The 14,709-nt window shown below is 36.6% G+C and overlaps 1 protein-coding gene and 1 long non-coding RNA gene across 3 annotated transcripts in view; one reads left to right on the top strand and one right to left on the bottom strand.

Annotated features, from left to right (window-relative positions):
* The window catches only part of LOC123858963 (uncharacterized), a 184,137-nt gene that overhangs the window by 73,018 nt on the left and 96,410 nt on the right, over positions 1–14,709 (bottom strand). The window contains exon 3 of the long non-coding RNA XR_006794321.3: positions 4,108–4,181. This is a non-coding gene — a long non-coding RNA (uncharacterized LOC123858963). The remainder of the gene's footprint in view (positions 1–4,107; positions 4,182–14,709) is intronic.
* PKIA (cAMP-dependent protein kinase inhibitor alpha) overlaps positions 1–14,709 on the top strand; it is a 94,804-nt gene that overhangs the window by 41,580 nt on the left and 38,515 nt on the right. The gene's annotated exons all lie outside the window — the stretch shown is intronic.

The raw sequence follows: 14,709 nt of genomic DNA, 5'->3' as shown, positions 1-14,709 counted from the left end.
CTATCCATCAATACTGTTCACATATCTAGCAGAAAATTTTCATTACTGATTTCCTTTTTGCTTTTTCTTTGTGTGTGATTATATGTTGCAGAGCTAATTTTTAGTTCTGGAAGCTTAAAACATGCAGGTGCAGGTGAAATATGCCACAGCCCTCTATACCAAGCCATTCTGTTTTAAAACAACTGGCTTTTTTTCAGTTTTTAGAAGAGGGCTAGATGAGCATATCTGTCTACTTTTCTTAAGAAGTTTTATAACATCACCAAAAGGTCATCCTTAAACAGTCAGACAAGGTCAACAACAAAATCTTGGAAAATAGCCAGTGCATCAACAAAAGAAACGCGGTGGACTATTTACATACAGATACTAAGTTTAAATAGGCAGCAGAATACAAGAGTTTCGGGGGGAGGGGGGCGGATATGGGAGAGTTCCTTTACAGACATAGCAAAGAAATAATTTCAAGAGATGCCTCATAATATTAAACTGTTGAGAACCAACAGCAGTAACCAAACCTGGCCCCCAGTAATTGGTAAATTTATTTATAAAGAAGTTGGAAGCAACAAGTCTAAGATATGAGTCACAGAAGATTCATGGGCCACACCCACACTGGGTCCTATGTGCCATTTTCAAAACAAAGAGAAGTTGATGTAAATATTTTAATTGCAAGGAAGTGAAACAGTGGTTTTTAATCCCACCAGTTGATGCCAGGCCAGGTTTTCTATTATGCAACTGAGGATGTAGTCACAAAGTATTGAAAGCAAAGTAGTAGAGATGCTACTCTTTTCTTCCCATGAAAATACCACTTCTACTATTAGTTCTAAAGGAATAGAGAGCTTATAACAGAGAACACATTAGAAAAGCATCACATATTTAAATCCGGAAACTTAATATTGACAAGCTTAGGAGGAGAGAAAGCTACAGAAATCATCAATGAAGACTTTGCACCTTCAGTTGAAATTTGTAAAATTATAAACAAAAATGGAGAATTCTCTGCAATTTGTATTCCATCCATGATTCAAGGAAGTGACTTGGAAGAAGTTTACTAGGTTGAAAAGTAACCTGCTGGGAAATATGGATACCACCAATACAGAAACAATAATATAAGATAGAGACGTATTTTTTGTAGCAAAGGATTTCACCAGCTTTGTAAGAGAGGATTTTATGGTTGACACCAGAATCATATTGTAGTTATACCTATTGAAAATTTTAGATTATGGACTACATAAATATATACGTAGGAGAAACAGTCAATAAATTGTACACAATATATTACAGTAGTAAACATTTGGTTCTTGTCAGTGAATAATTTTACAGTCTTTTTGTGCTGTGTCTTTTGGGAAGTGAGAAGTTTAAAATAAGATCAACCAGATTTCTACAAGGCACTTTCTGATGCTCAAAGTAGGCAGGCTACAAAATGGTGCATGGCCAAGGCCATGTGGGAATGTGCCTGTTTCTTGCAGTTTGAATTATATTATACATTCTGTAATATACAGGGGCACACAGTATTTTATAAGCAATGCTTTTCAAGCAAACTCTTATGCAGGAGTAGTAGTCCCCTTCAAACCCTCCTTGTCTAACTAATGAGAATAGACCTGAGGCAAAACTACAGTGTTTGCTTAAGTTTCATCAAGCTCCACTTTCTGAGTCTTTCCCCTGTGAGTCTACCATTCTGTCCCCTCTGTTACCTAATACCCTCTGCAGAAATCTTATGCCCTCGAGTTCTCTTCCCTCCTACACATCATCAAAATTTGCTTTTGGATCATTCTGGCTAAGGAAAAATGACTAAGATCTTAAGGTACAATGGGTATTTGAATTTCAATGGAGAAGGAAGATTTAAGCTAAAGGGATGAAGTGTGGAGGTAAAGGGGTGCGCATTGACTATCAAGCACCTGTTAAGCATTTTTAGGCATTGGATCTTTCTTGTATATCTCCAATCATAAAGCTAGTCCTGCAAGCCATATGTAATTAGAAGTAATTGTATAAGGATCAAGACGCCAGTAAATAAAAATAATTTCTTCGTAGTTCATAAATAAGATGTAGATTAACTTAAAGAGTACACAAAAATTGCTCCCTGTTTCCTGAACATAAACTAGCTAGCAGGGAAAAGGAGTTTGATAAACTGGCCTTGGTGTTGGTGAATGGCAAGGAAAATTCAGTGTGGAATTACAGATGGAAAGTAGGCCAAATGATATGTGTGTGTGTATCCATGTGTGTGTTTTGTTTTTTTTTTTAAGATTTTATTTATTTATTTGACAGAGAGAGACACAGAGAGAGAGGGAACACAAGCAGGGGGAGAGGGAGAAGCAGGCTTCCTGCTGAGCAGGGAGCCCGATGCGGGGCTCGATCCCAGGACCCTGGGATCATGACCTGAGCCGAAGGCAGATGCCCAACGACTGAGCCACCCAGGCGCCCCTATCCATGTGTGTTTGTATAGAAGCTATCTCTGTCATCTAGGAAAAGACATCCAAAGTTAATGCACTGAGAAGAAGCTATAAAGTTCAACACATTTTTTGCTAAATTGGATCGTATTTGAGAAATGAATCAATAGCAATGAGTTCCTTGAAAGGTCTCCTAAGGCTATTGATTTTTTTTTTTTTTTTTAATGGGACTGGTATGTAAGGAGGTTCTGAAAGGACACAGATAGATAATACTACCTGTCAAGGATTTTGGCATCAGGAGTTGAGCAAAACTATAATATGATAGAAAGCACAGTTTTCTTTGTCTCCTTACAACGTTAAAATGAAAAAGTGAAAAGACCTCTAAATTTTATTTTATATTTAGCAGTTATGTAAATTAAAACAGATTGATCTTAGGACTCATTATGGTTATTCAGTCACCAAAAAAAAAAAAAAAACCCAAAACACATTTGCTTTGAAATGATTCCTGAACATGGATGCATTTCATATTTAGAATCGGATAGCAAAAGAAGACTGTTTAATATACATGGGTCAATATTTAGTAGTGGTCATTATTTGTGAAAAATAAATTAATTTTCTAACATTCCATCTTTTTTAACAAAAGAAGGATTTTATTTTTTCTTGTCAGATGTTCCTTTCTTCGTTAAGAGCCTGGGTGGCTCAGTTGTTAAGCGTCTGCCTTCACCTCGGGTCATGATCCCAGGGTCCTGGGATCGAGCCCCGCATCGGTCTCCCTGCTCAGCAGGAAGGAAGCCTGCAAATCCCTCTCCCACTCCCCCTGCTTGTGTTCCTTCTCTCACTGTTTCTCTCTCTGTCAAACAAATAAATAAATAAAATCTTTAAAAAAAATAAAGGAAGTGAAGAAAAAAGGAGTTACTAATTCTAAGCAAATCAGCTCCTTGATTTGCCTGATGATTATGAATATGAATAGAGGCTTTCTCTATAGTACAGTAGCTCTTAATAAAAAAAAAGTGCTGGCTCTAACATATTCTGCAAAGGAAAGTATGCCAAGACATAGTCAGCAATCTTTTTAAAATTTTTCTTAAGTTTAAAAATTATTGTCCTTTGCATGAATTCTACATTTCTCTTAAATCATTTTTACTGTGGAATATATGATGCTGTAATACTAAATTTATGAATAAAGTATTACAGGTTTCATATATCTCCATATCTTACACTGATAACATTTAAATCGAACGATAAATTGTTTTTTTGTTATTGTTGTTATTTTTTAATTTTTTAAAAGATTTTATTTATTTGACAGAGAGAGACACAGCGAGAGAGGGAACCTAAGCAGGGGGAGTGGGAGAGAGAGAAGCAGGCCTCCCGCAGAGCAAGGAGCCCAATGCTGAGGTGGGGGGTGGGGGTTGGGGCTCGATCCCATGACCCTGGGATCATGACCTGAGCTGAAGGCAGATGCTTAATGGGACTGAGCCACCCAGGCGCCCCTCGAACATAAATTGTTACTGTTTCACAAACTAGGAGATAATTGCTCTGATAACAAGCAAAAGAAGCTGACAGGAAAGACAGATTTTCCACTCTTTGCTCTTTAATGTTTGTGAGACTGTTTACTCTAGTTGTCCAATTAATGGCAACACATCACAAAGTTTTCCTGACTCCTGATTAATTATCTATAATTTCACTAGTTTTGTTATTGCTAAAGCTCCACTAGTTCTATATGTGAATATCTTACCTCACTCATTCTCTTTTCCTCTTTGACCTTCCTTGTATTCAGAAACCCCATGTCATTAATTTGTCCAGCAGTACCTGTTATAATCAGAGAAAAAGCAAAGAGGAATGAATGTAATGCCAATATAACCATTAATTGGAAGCCATGTTTTAGGGTATAAAAACAAGAGGATTAGAAATGATAGTTTAGTTTTAGGAAAGCTATATAGTGTATAAATGGAACCCCAAATGGCACTGGAGATAATTTTCCAGAGCTTTATTATATTTGATACACATCCAGTTTGTGCCCATGGATGATGAACAACTAGTATTTCTAGACAAATGAGGTTAATAAAATGAAGTAGTAATGGCACTATTTACCTCAATCACGTTTCTTATGCTTTCTTTGTTTATTATGCTAGAAATTATATGACATTATTAGAGTAAAAGCATTATGATGACTTCACCATTGTGGAACATGAAACAAAATGAGAACTCAGGGCAAGGAAGGAAAGGAGTAAAGCAAGAAGGAAAAAGAAAAATGAAAGCTGAAACGTTTATTTCTTGGCCCACAGGTGCTAGGAGAGCTTACTTGTGCTTTCTTACTTAATCTTCATAATGCTATTGTCAGAATAGTATTAATGTATCCATTTTATAGACAAGTGACTGAGGCTGTTCAGCTACAGGTTGCCCTTAATTATCTGCCAGGTTTTCAAGCCTGGGTTGAGGACAGTCAGGGCAGGAATTTCAATCCTGGTCAAATCATGACCTGGTGGAGATACCATTCTGCAAGCTCAGAGTTTTGACCCAAATTTTGACATTTAAATGTTGCTTGTCTTTCTCCAGGATGATAGTCTCTGTTTTAAGAACAACTATAGTTCTTTCCCCGTAACAGTTTTTCTGAGTTGTTTGTGCCAACTAAAGGTTTTGATTGGTTTTTATATTAACAAAGCCTTGGAATTACATGCAAAATGATGTGAAGAATTATTTATTTGTTTATATTTAAGGGAAGGGATACAGAGCTGTTATCAGATTCTCAAAACTCAATCAAAATATTATCTAATAATTTACATTAAATGAGGTAATGAATACTTCTTCTGGAACCAAACACTATTATAATTATTATTATTTTAAGATTTTATTTTTAAGTAATCTCTACACCCAACGTGGGGCTTGAACACAGAACCCCAAGATCAAGAGTTACATGTTCTACTGACTGAGCTCTACAATTATTTTTAATTCTTACAATGTCCCTGAAATATCTATTATCTCCATTTAACTGAGGCATAGAGAAGTCTAAATAAGTGACAGAGATGGAATTGAAATCCAGGTCAATTTCAACTTGAGAACCACTAATTCTATATACCCTGCACTGCCTCTCACTGTAGATAATCAATACATGTCCATTTATTTCCTTTACCCCATTTGGGGGATCAAAAAGCAACTAGTACAGATTAGTTTTAATGTAAATGCTATAATAATAATGCTAGCCAGCAGCTACTGAATATTCATATTGTGCTTGAAGCTGAGCATTAAATACTTTATGGGCATTCTTTTATTTAAATCTCACATATCACATATATTACCTACCCGCTGAAGTAGGTAGTATAAACATGCTAAAGTGATTGAAATAACATGATCAGGTACCAGCAGTGAAACTGGGAACAAATTTCCTGGGTTGATGGCTGAATTTTGACCAACATATTAAGAGAAGGGATGAGCACTGATGAGAAGACTGGGAAGCTATTCATAGCAGGAGAAAGCACTAATGTAAGTGCTGTACTGTTTTGTTTAAGAACTGTGGGCCCTAGTAATGGGAAAACTGGGGTTCTGATGAAAACTGAAAGGAGGTTTCTTCTTGCAGTTTGAAAAAAATATAAACTGGTATCTCTTCATCTCTTCGTGTTTGAACATGACTGTTTTGTGGGTGTGTTGAAATAACTGATCCAAATTCTCTTTGAGATCTAGAATAAATGTTTATATTACAGAGGTAGAGTCCATGGAGATATCTTCCCAAGTCCATAAATACATCTTCATATCCCCACCCTCCTTTTTAAAGTGTTTTACACTCCGTGGAAATAGAGCCATGCTACGACCCAACAATTGCACTACTAGCTATTTACCCCAAAGATGCAAATGTAGTGATCTGAAGGGACACCTGCACCCCAATGTTTATAGCAGCAATGTCCACAATAGCCAAACTATGGAAAGAGCCCAGAGCACCCTTGACAGGTGAATGGATAAAGAAGATGTGGTATATAGAAGCGCCTGGGTAGCTCAGTCAGTTAAGCATAATCTCAGATCATGATCCTAGGGTCCTGAGATCTAACCCTGCATTGGGCTCTCTGCTCAGCAGGGACCCTGCTTTTCCCTCTCCCACTCCTCCTGCTTGTGCGTGCTCTCTCTCTCTGTCAAATAAATAAATAAAATCTTTAAAAAAAGGAGATGTGGTATATATGTACAATGGTATACTACTCAGCCATCCAAAAAAAGTGAAATCTTGCCATTTGCAACGACATAGATGGAACTAGAGGGTATTATGCTAAGCAAAATAAGTCAATCAGAGAAAGAATTAACATATGATCTCACTCATATGTGGAATTTAAGAAACAAAACAGAGGGTTATAGGGGGAGAGGGGGAAAAATAAAACAAGACTAAATCAGAGAGGGAGACAAACATAAGAGACTCTTAACCATCGGAAACAAACAGGGTTGCTGAAGGGGAGGGGGTGGGGGAATAGGGTAACTGGGTGATGGACATTAAGGAGGGCACAGGATGTAATGAGCACTGGATATTATATAAGACTGATGAATCAATGAACTTTACCTCTGAAACTAATAATACATTATATGTTAATTAATTGAATTTAAGGAAGGAAAGAAGGAAAGGAAAGAAAAAGTGTTTTACACTCTGGAAAAAGAACAGCAACAACAAACACAATTTCCTTTTATCTATAGTTATTGTTCATCTAGTCAAGAAAACCCAACTTGATATATATATATTTATGTCAGAGTATAAAATGAAATTTCAGTTCATTAGTTCTTCCTATAAAATTTTATTTATTCCTATAACATATTATCACATGCAAATTTTTGGTAGTATTATAGTATCAGCTTGATAACCTAGATCATCTGACTGTGATCTCCATTTATTTATTTGTTTGTTTGTTTCTTTACTAGAGAGGGAGTGGGGAGAGCCAGAGGGAGAGAGAGAGAATCTTAAGCAGGCTCCATGTCTAGTGCTGAGCCCGACGTGGGGCTCGGTCCCACGATCCTGAGATCATGTCCTGAGCCAAAATCAAGAGCCCATCGCTTAACTGACTGAGCCACCCATGCGCCTGCCCCTATGTTCCGTGTTTAAATAATAACTCACACAGATCTTTCTGAAGGAATGTTATAATTAATCTCCCCAAATAATTTACAATTCTGTATGCTCTGTTTTCATACACGTTTGGCATCATTTTGACTTTCACTACTCATTTAGTGTGTTTGCATGCCTTTTGTTAAGATAGTTGGTACACAGGTTGTTTCCTGATTGCCACATGTGGAATACTGATTCTGTTTGCATTTGAGAGTTACTAGTGTTTACAACTAACAGAGTCTGTGGACTTGAAGGAAAAACAGTGCTTCCTTTTGTTACTCTCAAAAAAGAATATTTGTAAATCTGCATTACTGATTAAAGAAGACTGATTTATTATTGTAAATTTGACACTTTCTTTTAAACCAACCACAAAATGTTAGACTATAAGCTATAAATTGACTATATTATATATAACTATATTATAAATATAACTATAAGTTACCTATAAACTTTTTTCTCCACCAAAGCAAAAGAAAAATAACATTTCATAAAAAAAAAAAGTTTTTTCTCTTCACATCTTGAAACATTGCTCTCCTCTTCTTTGAAAGTTAGTTCTGAATAAGATGTATTAATATCTCATTGAATTCTTGGCAAAGCCAGCTTAGCCATCCCTTTGAGTGATAACTTATCTCACATTGAAATATCTTAAAATGTGAACAGTAATAGCTTATATGATAAATATTACTGATATGGAGATTTGATTCATCAAGGAGAATATGTTGGAAATAGAAATGGACAATGGCAGAACAAAAATCACTTTTAACTAAACATTACCTTGATATTTAGACCATTAGCTAAGAAATAGTGTGAAGAGCATGAAAACAGGCTTCATACATTTCAAGGAAGCAGAATATTTGCACATCACTTAACATTTATTAGGCATGTTCTTATAATCTGGAAGGTTATGTGCATCATTTAATTTAAACGCATCCCTCTGTAATAGTGTTATCCCTGTTTGCAGATCGGAAACAGGCTCAGAAAGATTAAGAGTGTTACCTAATTCTAGTAAGTAGGAAAACCTAAACTGATCTAATTCCAAAGCAAAGCTCTTTTTTTGCCATCAGTGTGGATCTTTATCACTGAGAATTAATGAACTCTTATGAGCCTTCTTCCAGAAAAATGCATAAAGAAACAACATGGGGGGGCACCTGGGTGACTCAGTCGGTTAAGCGTCTGCCTTCTGCCTTTGGCTTGGGTCATGCTCCCAGGGTCCTGGGATCCAGTTCCCACATGGGCTCTGCTCAGCGGGGAGCCTGCTTCTCCCTCCGCTCCCCCTGCTTGTGCTCTCTTGCTCTCGCTTTCTCTCTCTCTCTCAAATAAATAAATAAAATCTTAAAAAAAAATAAAGATGAAGTCCTAACGGGAGAAACAGACACTAAGTAAAGATATGTTTCTAAAAAAAAAAAAAGAAAAAGAAACAACATGAGGGATGATATATCACTAAATGATCAGTGGGTTTGGAGTTGCTTCTACTGATAGATCTTTTGAAAATCGCTTTCCTCTCAGATAGTATGCTTTAAATATTTTTTCTGAAGATTTTCCTAAATTACACGTATCAGAAAACTATTTTGCTTTAAGGCTAGAGAAAAAAATGAAAGGTTTTTTTTTTTTTTGGAGCGCCTGGGTGGCTCAGTCAGTTAAGCAGCCAACTCTTGATTTCCGCTCAGGCCTCGATCCTGGGTCCTGGGATCAAGCCCTGCTTCCAGCTCCCTGCTCAGCCAGGAGTCTGCTTGAGGATTCTCTGGCTCCCTCTGCCTCCCCCCACTTGTGCTCACACTCTCTCTCTCTAAAATAAATAAAATAAATCTTTAAAAAAAAAAGAAAAATGAAAGTTTTTTTTTAAAATTATACTTAGGTGCCAGTATTGTACTATATACATCTGTCAGGATTCAAGGTAAGATGTGTCTACAAACTGTCTACTACACTGTGACTTCTTTCTGATATTGTGAAGCAGATATAATTTAATAATTATGAATAAAAAAAAGAGAGAAACACTGCCTCTTGGTCCTCAACATCATACTGTTAGCCTACCCCAGTGCCCTAGGCTAATTCTTTCTCACTTTTGTTGCCCCTTAGTACAGAGAGCATGTTTTTGTGATCCTCTCTCACAGTCTTCTCTCCAAGAGCATCTTACATAAACACAAATCTTGTCAAGCAGCTAGTTTGTGCCAGGCAGTGTTGGGGTTAGTTTTACCCATATATGTCTAATTTTGAACTTTTCTAGTAGGTCCTTGCAGACAATACAGCATCATGGTTAAGAGAATTGGTGATCTTCTGAGTCCAAATAGTGCCTACACCCATGAATAGCTGTTTAACCTTGAAGCACCTTAAAAGCACAGAATTCTTATCTGGAAGATGGGATAATAAATGCACCTACTGCATAGAGTTAATGCATAAATTAATATAAAATGAGATGGTACATGTTAGGCATTAATTAGCACAGTGCCTAGCTCTTATTAGTAATAGCTACTCTTATTATTATTCACTTTGTATTCCCACTGTCAGCTAGGTACCTAACATAGAATAGATTTTAGCAAATACTTATGAGATTGAACTAGTTCTGAAATTTAAGTGATGCATCAATGCAGAGTAGTAGCCCCCCCATCACTTCTCCCACAGAAAGAAGCCAACTATCATGTGCTCTTTTCTTATTCTAAACCTCTCATCCAGCCCCCATCAATAAAATAATATTCCTGAACCCCAGCAAGTTTGAGAATTTTTTAAATCACACCATTTGAAAATAGTTGGGTTTCCCTAATCTAACATGCCCCAGGACTGTTGGGTCACCAAGCTTATATTAATACAATCTAGTTGAGACTAATGAGGACAATTAATGAACCATTTATGAGATCATTGGGGCTTTTTAAAATTTATTATCCACACTTCATAGAGGCACAGTAATTTTGTTTTTTGTAGGAGACTCAAAGTCAAGGTAATCTTTTAAAAAACACAAATCAGATGATTATCATTGGCCTGCGCCTCACCTCTAAAGACTATCTACTGTGAAGAGACTAAAATATAAAAGATTGAGTGAGGCTTATGGTCACCATATGCTCTGGCCACTTGCTACATCTTTCCCCAACCTTCACCTGGTTCCAGGCACATTTGCCTCACAGCTCTGCACTGGCTGATTCATTTACCTGGACCATTTCCCATCATTAATGTCTCAATTCAAATGTTGCCACTATTGTTTTGATCAGAGACATGCCTCCTCTGTGCCTCTCTGTCCCATTATCCAGTTAAATTTCTGTCACTATATGAAATTTGTTTACATGTTTACTCTGCTTCCCCCACCTCTGGGGCATTTGCTTAAGACCAAGGACTTTGTGTTTTGTCTTTAACCACTGAATCCTCTGAGGCTTTCAACAGACTGGACCATGGAAAGTGCTGAGGAAATGTGTGCTTAATAAATGAGTAAATATGCGAATGAATGAAAAAAAAATGTGAAACACTAGAACAAGAATATTTCTCTTTCAAAAGAACAGAGAAATGAGAAATAATTTCATTCAGTAAGAATCAATCGTATTTAGTTACCGATATATGACTTAGAAGATTGCATTCAGTAAAAAATATTCCATTGCTTTCTGGTTCTTTACAAGTTATTAATTAAGGGGTGCCTGGGTGGCTCAGTCGTTAAGCGTCTGCCTTCGGCTCAGGTCATGATTCCAGGTCCTGGGATCGAGCCCCGCATCGGGCTCCCTGCTCGGCGGGAAGCCTGCTTCTCCCTCTCCCTCTCCCACTCCTTGTATTCCCTCTCTTGCTGTGTCTCTGTCAAATAAATAAATAAAATCTTTAAAAAAAAAAACAAGTTATTAATTAAATTTTGCACACTTTAAGGCCAATCCATGAGACATCATTTAACTTCTCTACTCTAAACTCTTTAACTTACCCAGCATTAGCTCAGCCCAGAACATCACCAATTACTGATCGTGACACTGGGTAAATTATACTTAACCTCTCAGGCCTGTTTCCTTATTTGTAATATGGGAATAATAACAAGGCTTATCTCATAGATTTATGGGGAGGATAAACTCACTTATATATATAAGGTATATATATAACTCATAGGTTATATATAAACTCATAGGTGTGTGTGTGTATATATATATATATATATATATATATATATATATATATATATATATTATAGTGTCTTGGAATAGTTCCTGGCACATGGAATCATTATAGAAGTACTCATTGCTGCCATTAGTATTACTGTGAGAACTAAATGTTGAGAATAATCCTTCATATAGTTGTATATTCCACTGAAGATAAATAAGACTAATAGAATATTTAGAAATCAGATTAAAGAAGGGGAACCACTAAAATATACTGAGAAGATTATGAGGCTGTAAAAGAAAAAAACAAAGTTTTTTGTTTGTTTGTTTTCTTTTTTAAAGATTTTATTTATTTATTTGAGAGAGAGAGAATGAGAGACAGAGAGCATGAGAGGGAGGAGGGTCAGAGGGAGAAGCAGACTCCCTGCCGAGCAGGGAGCCCGATGCGGGACTCGATCCCAGAACTCCAGGATCATGACCTGAGCCGAAGGCAGTCGCTTAACCAACTGAGCCACCCAGGCGCCCTGTTTTCTTTTTTAAAGAAGGAAAGAACCTAGAAATATGAGAACAAAAACTATCCATTGGCTATGCTGACTTGGAGACAGCTGGTGACCTTCATAAGTAAAATTTCAAGGCAGTGGGCAAAGAGGCTGGGGTGAGAGAAGCCAGCTGGAGCTAAATTATAGAGTAAATGGGATGTGAGAAAAAGGAAACAATAAATGAAGATAATTTTGAAAAGCTGCGCCATGAATTGGATAAAGAAGGTAGGCAGGGATCAAGGGACGATGTTGCATGTATACTTTTTAACATTTTAAGTAGGAGTTACTAGTCTAGAATAAGTTGAATTTTGATGGAAATAATTCATAAGGAATTTGAGTTGTAGAAAATGCAGTGCTGTGAAGTACTTGAGATGATGAGAGAAAATGGAATACCCGCCATGTGTAATGTGAATGGCTTTTTAACTTTAACTCTTAAAACAAAAAGGAGTGCAAGGATCAGTGCAAAGGCTAATGAATTAATGGATTTGACAGTAAGTTATTTCCTGACTTCTATTTGCTTAATGAGATATGAGGTAACTCATCTGCTGAGAACAAGGGAGGTAGAGAGGATAGAGGGAAATTTGAGGAGAGTGGAGATTTGTAAAAAAAAAAAAAAAAAGTCCTTTAAGAACTAAAAAGAACTTACTGTTAAGTCAGAGTCGTATTTCCAGTCTTGAAAAACCCATTTGAGGGGCGCCTGGGTGGCTCAGTTAAGTGTCTGCCTCCGGCTCAGGTCATGATCCCCGGGTCCTGTGATGGAGCCCCGCATCGGGCTCCCTGCTCAGCAGGAAGCCTGCTTCTCCCTCTCCCACTCCCCCTGCTTGTGTTCCCTCTCTCACTGTCTCTCTCTCTGTCAAATAAATAAATAAAATCTTAAAAAAAAAAAAACATTTGAAATTAGTAATCTTTAGCTTATTGGAATACCAATTTGCCCTGCCATGTGATTTTTTTTTCTCTAGCTACCTGGTTATAAGTTATAAAGAGACAACAATGTTAGAGATGACAGTCAAGGAAAAATATAATTGGTATTTTTTTAAAGATTTTATTTATTTGTTTGACAGAAAGAGATAGAGCACAAGCAGGGGTGTGGCGGGCAGAGGGAGAGGGAGAAATAGACTCCCTGCTGAGCAGGGAGCCTGAGCAGGGCTCATCCCAGGGCCATGGGATCATTACCTGAGCCGAAGGCAGATGCTTTACCGACTGAGCCACTCAGGTGCCCACGAATAGTATTTTAATTACATATGTGATATTCAACCTCAGTAGTTATCAAAAAAGTCAAAAAATTGAATATGAGGGTTCGGCTTATTAATTTAGCAAAATCAAAAATTTTATATAATATCTTATGTTGGCAAAGTTCTTGGCAATATGATTTGATCTTTTGGAAAGTAATTTGGTAACGTCTAGCAAGGTAAAAATGTTATAGGTTTTACACATTAATTCTAATTCTGGAAACACTCTAAAAATAATTTGTATTTAGAAAATTATTATATAAATAAAGGTGTTCATTGATATGTCATTTCTTTTTTTTGAAGATTTTATTTATTTGACAGAGAGAGAGACAGTGAGAGAGGGAACACAAACAGGGGGAGTGGGAGAGGGAGAAGCAGGCTTCCCAAGGAGCAGGGAGCCCGATGCGGAGCTCAATCCTAGGACCCCGGGATCATGACCTGAACCGAAGGCAGACGCCCAACGACTGAGCCACCCAGGCGCCCCATGTCGTGTCATTTCTAATAACAAAATTTGAAACATCTTTAATAGTCAACAATAGGGGAATGTTTTAGTTAATTTTATCTCCTTTGTAGAAAATTATAGTTATTATAATTACAAGACAATGCAGCAAACTAGGATGTTTAATAATGAAAGAATGAAGAAAACTGATTTCAAAATTGTGTCTACCTGTGACAACTATGTAAACATGTGAATATTTATTATAAATTAAACCAAATAAAGATTTAAAAGTTCTGTAACAGTATGGGAATTTTCTATTTGTTTCAAAATATTTTTTAACATGGTTCTTTTTATGATTTTGCTTTTTAAGAGGAGTAGTGGTTTTCTACCTTTTTCTTAAGACTTCCTGGTTATCGCAGCGTGTTACCTTACATAGCTTCAAAAAAGTCAACAATTCTGTCATCAAAAACTAGATTTATTTTATAGTTAATATCTCCAAGTTATTTGATATAAAAAGACCTGATGCACTTGTAAGTGCTTTAAAAATATTTCCAGATCCATTTTTTGTGTGTGCTTAGTTTTTCCTAGTATGGACATTAAGAAGACTACTTAAAATTGCTAGCCACTCATTTCCACTTTTCTCATTTTTATTCACTTATATTCACAGAAATGATAACAAATGAGTCTACAGGTACATCTGCCAATTTCTTAAATCCTCTATTATCCACATTATGAAACCGCACTGATATGAATGCTTCCAGTATTTTCAGAGCTCTTCAGTTACTGAATTATACTTTGACTCTCTGTAATAAGTATCTTATGTAATGTAAATTTGGACTCAGCTTCTGGAAATCTTTTAATTTCTTAGTTCAAAAGTGAGAGATCCCTAATTCAGCCTTATGATTAACAATTATTTGCATAGTTAGGAGTTCCTAAATTATTGGTTGATGGATATTTGGCAGTAGTCTTGTCATTTCTCAGAAATTCCCTATTAAACTCTT

This window comes from Mirounga angustirostris, unplaced genomic scaffold (assembly GCF_029215605.1).
Source record: "Mirounga angustirostris isolate CCGP_5_RB_7025 unplaced genomic scaffold, mMirAng1.0.hap1 SCAF_4, whole genome shotgun sequence".
In the NCBI taxonomy this organism is placed as follows: domain Eukaryota; kingdom Metazoa; phylum Chordata; class Mammalia; order Carnivora; family Phocidae; genus Mirounga; species Mirounga angustirostris.
This window is presented reverse-complemented; position numbering and strand designations above follow the sequence as displayed.